Source organism: Phalaenopsis equestris, unplaced genomic scaffold (genome assembly GCF_001263595.1).
Source record: "Phalaenopsis equestris unplaced genomic scaffold, ASM126359v1 Scaffold000522, whole genome shotgun sequence".
Taxonomy (NCBI): Eukaryota; Viridiplantae; Streptophyta; class Magnoliopsida; order Asparagales; family Orchidaceae; genus Phalaenopsis; species Phalaenopsis equestris.
This window is the reverse complement of record NW_018164962.1, coordinates 1,354,541-1,359,434: the sequence shown is the minus strand read 5'-3', so window position 1 is coordinate 1,359,434 and position 4,894 is coordinate 1,354,541. Positions and strand designations below refer to the sequence as shown.

Genomic DNA, 4,894 nt, shown 5'->3' with positions numbered 1-4,894 from the left:
CCAAACTGTCAACAAGCCTTGTGTCCATTCAAAAATTGACTCATGATCTCAAATGTTATGTTGTTTTTTTCCCTTCTTATTGTATTTTTCAGGAACAAGACTCGGGGAGGAGGATTGGACTTGCTAAGGAAAGGAGCGGTCTTTACCACCTTGAACCATCCCAGAAAATTAGAAGCAATTTGTCTTCATCTTTCCTTAGTTCCTCGAACAAAGATGTTATTTGACTGTATCACTTACGTCTTGGTCATCCCTCTTTTGGGTATCTAAATATAATGTTTCCTCATTTATTACAAGGATTAGATATTTCTGAGTTTCATTGTGACATTTGTGAATTGGCAAAACATACTCGTGTATCTTTTCCTATTAGCAATAAAAAAAGTTATCATCCTTTTCATCTAATTCATAGTGACATATGGGGTCTTTCCACTATACCTAATATTTCTGGGGCTCGTTGGTTTGTATCTTTAATTGATGATTGCACCCGGGTTACATGGCTCTTCCTTCTTAAACAAAAATTTGATGCTAGCACTGTTATACCTAATTTCCATTCAATGGTTCAAAATCAATTTGGGGTCAAAATAAAAGGCTTTAGGACAGACAATGCTAGAAACTACTTCAATCAAATTCTATCACCTTACTTTCAATCACAGGGGATTATCCATGATTCATCATGCGTGGACATACCCCAACAAAATGGAGTAGTTGAAAGAAAGAATGAACATTTACTCAACACCACCCGAGCCTTACTATTTCAGGGGAATGTTCCTAAGTCCTATTGGGGAGAAGCCATTCTTACTGTCACATATATGATCAATAGACTTCCCTCTCATGTGTTAGAAAACAAAAGCCCCATAGAAGTCCTTAATAGCTTCTACCCTCACTTCAGAACCTCAAATGACCTCACAAAATGACCTCACACTCAGGGTATTTGGGTGTACTGCCTTTGTTCATGTCCACAAACAACATAGAGGGAAGCTAGACCCCAGAGCCATCAAATGTGTTTTCCTCGGTTACTCCACTCAAAAGGGATACAGGTGTCACAACCTCTCTATCAGAAAATTTTACATCTCTACAGATGTTACTTTCACAGAAAATAAACCCTTTTTTTCCAAGTCCTCTCTTCAGCTCTCTTCAGGGGGAGATTTTTCTCTTCAGGGGGAGATTTTCATGATGGAAGATAATACTTGTGAGCCCTTTGAACCACTTAAAACACTTGACCTTCCTCATATACCAGCCCGTGTTGTTGAACCTGAATCAAACTCTCCTCATGTTCCAGCTGAACCCGAGTCCTCTGAACCAATCACATCTGAGTCACCCGATCCTGAACCCGTATCATCTCCTACTCCAACCAGTGTCACTCACGATTTTCCAAGATTTCCTCAGGTGTATTCAAGGAGAAAGGTCGTTCCTGAACTGACACAAGTCTAAGAATCTAATCCACTATCTCACCATGTCTCTCTTAAGCGCCTATCACCAACCCACAAAAGATTCATTGTGAGTTTGCCATCCCTAACAATGTGTATGAGACATTGTCAAAAGGGGAATAGAGGGATGCTATGAGAGAGGAAATGAGTGCATTAGAAAGGAATAAAACATGGGAGATCGTTGATAAATCGAAGAGAAAAACATTGTTGATTGCAAGTGAATTTTTACATTGAAGTACAAGGCTGATGGATCCCTTGAAAGATATAAAGCAAGGTTAGTAGCCAAAGGGTACATTCAGACTTATGGGGTGGATTATTAGGAAACCTTTGCTCTAGTTGCAAAAATGAACACTGTGAGAATCCTATTATCATTGGCTGCCCACTTCAATTGGCAACTGCTACAGTATGATGTTAAGAATGCATTCCTCCATGGTGACCTAAATGAGGAAATCTACATGAACATCACACCGGGATTTGAAGGGGACACATTTAACAAGGTGTGCAAGTTGAAAAAAGGCCATTTATGGGTTAAAACAATCTTCTAGAGCATGGTTTGACAGATTTGCAAAAGTCATGAAAGGAATCTGGGTATAAACAAAACCAAGGTGACCACACTCTTTTCATTAAACATTCGGCTGTAGGGGGAGTGACTGCTCTTTTAGACGACATCATAGTGACTGGAAATGATGAGAAAGAGAAGCATGAATTGAAGCTGAGACTAGTAAAAGAATTTGAAACCAAGGAACTGGGGAAATTGAAGTTCTTCCTCGGTCTTGAGGTGACATATTCCACACAGGGGATCTTTATATCTCTGCAGAAGTACGTGATTGATTTATTTGCAAAAATATGGAAGACTGGGTGTAAGTCAATCTCTACTCAAATAGATCCAAACTATAAGTTGGGAGAAACTAAAGAAGAACCAGCTGCGGATAAAAGAATGTACCAGAGATTGGTTGGCAAAATCATATACCTTGCTCACACTCGACCAGACTTAACGTATTCTGTAAGCATGATCAGTCAATTCATGCATGATCCAAGAGAACCTCATCTTCTGGCTGCATACAGGGTACTGCATTACTTGAAAGGCAATCCGTGGAAAGGAATCTTATTCAAAAAGAATGACGCTCTTACTCTGGAAGCCTACACCGACGCTGACTATGCTGGCTCCCTAGTGGGTAGAAGATCAACTACAGGATATTGTACTTTTCTTGGAGGTAACCTAGTGACATGGAGGAGCAAGAAGCAGAATGTAGTGGCAAAGTCATCTGCGGAATCAGAGTTCAGGGCTATTGCTCAAGGATTATGTGAATTACTTTGGCTGAGAATCATTTTGGATGATTTGAGAGTCCAATGGGAGGGTCTTATGAAGCTTTACTATGACAACAAATCAGCTATTAATATAGCTCATAATCCTATACAACATGATAGAAAAAACATATTGAAATTGATAGACATTTCATTAAAGAAAAACTGGAGGAAGGGTTAGTGTGTATGTCATATGTTCCATCAGAGAGACAATTAGCCAATGTTAGCCATTAGCCAATGTTCTAACAAAGGGGCTGAACAGTTCGAGTTTCCATGATCTTGTATCCAAGCTGGGAATGGAAGACATTTATTCCTCAGCTTGAGAGCTTGAGGGGGAGTGTCGAGGTGTAGCTGAGCTGTAAAGAAGGTTGGGAGAATTAATTTGTAATCCCTTAAATTGAGGGAATTTGATAAATAATTTCCAGGTTTAGGAATGAGTCAGTTTCCTATTTTTTCTCCCTGTAATCTCCTATATAATACCGTGTATTATCAATTCAAATTAAGGAAATTCAAAATTATTTTCTCTCATCTCTGATTTCCCACATGGTATCAGAGACAGGGTTCAAATCATAGAGGATTCCACCCTGCAGCCGCAGAAGCAGGAATTTCAATTGGATTCCTGTTTCTATGTCGTGAGACCTCCCTACCCAGCTGTTTTTTCTTTGCAACTGGCTATTCTTCAGCCTCTGTATTTCCTTCGTACCAACCAACCTTGGATTTTTCTGGGGTTTCGTATTCTTCTTCAAGCAGCCTTCATTGCGGTGTGTTTCTCTTCTCTGGGCTTCCTTTTCTGCATGTTCCAGCCTTAATTGCTGTGAATTTCTCTTCTCCACCATGTCAATGTCTGAAACCACTGTCTCTCTCTATTCCAACCCTTCCGAAGAATCCAATGCGGTTCAGAAAATTGGAGAGTTGCAGAATATTCGGGCATCCAACAAGTTCAATGGGAAGAACTATCTCAAATAGTCTCAAATTGTCCGCACATACCTAAAGGTTAAAGGAAGGCTTAATCACATACATGAAATCGGACTAGAAAAAAGGATCCAACCTCTACCGCATGGGATGAGGAGGATTCCATGATTATGTCCTGGCTATGGGATTCTATGGACCCAACGATCAGCGACACTTGCATGTTCTTGAATACTGCAAAGTATATCAACCGCACATACTCGAAGGCCCGTGATGCTGCCCTTGTGTATGAAATCAAGGCAAAAACTGGAGCCACCAAACAATGAGATAAATTTGTCACAGAGTATGCAACTTTGTTGCAAAATCTTTGGCAGGAACTAGATCACTATCAAGTAATTGAGATGAAATGCCCTGATTTGAGTCCCTTGAGCCAGGTCTTTCTTGATTGAAGATGTCACTTGCTACGATTACGAACCGCTGCGCACCTGTCCTCTTTTTTTAGCGAAGAATTCCTACCTCTTTCGAAAGAGTTCCACATCTATGGCTATGCTCGGATCTCACTCTCTCTCTCTTTCCGGCTTAGCTTAGTGAAGAGAGGGGCCTTTCTGACCTAAGGATCATTTCCCTTTGGGTATGAGCTTCTCTTCTAGGAGCCCTGCCTCCAACGTCGCTTATTCAGCCTTGCCTCTATCTCTATCTCAGTTCATTTCTCCTTCATAAGACTTTGAAGAAGTTCATTGAGAAGGAGCAGAAATATGATTTTTTGGTAGGATTGAATTCTAAATTTAATTCTGAATTTGATCAGGTTAGGATCCAAATCCTTGGCAAGGAGGATACTCCGTCTCTAGAAGAGACAATCTCATTAATCTGAGCAGAAGAAAGTCAGAGGAGTGTCATGCAAGAACCACATACTATGGATGAGTCAGCCGTAGCAGCAAAAACAAACCAGGAGAAGTCGAAGAATGATCTGCCTAAACAATCAGGTAGAGATAACCAAGGGAAGGAGAACAAAGACAATCTTTGGTGTACTTATTGCAAGAAACTGAGACATACAAGGGAGAAGTGTTGGAAGTTGAATGGTAAACCTCCAAGCCGAGAATGGGGCAACCGTTGGGGGCAACAAAGGCCTCAAGCGCATATGGCAGAGCAGGAGCAGCCCAATATTGAGGAAAATTCAGCAATATGGATGTTCAACAGTGCAGAAATTGAGAAGTTGAGAAGCTTATTGGGATCTCTTGAGAAGTCTTCTGGAGCAT

The 4,894-nt window shown here is 40.6% G+C and overlaps 1 protein-coding gene across 5 annotated transcripts in view; it reads left to right on the top strand.

The window, feature by feature from the left end:
• The window catches only part of LOC110028694 (OTU domain-containing protein DDB_G0284757), a 19,239-nt gene that overhangs the window by 7,295 nt on the left and 7,050 nt on the right, over positions 1-4,894 (top strand). The gene's annotated exons all lie outside the window — the stretch shown is intronic.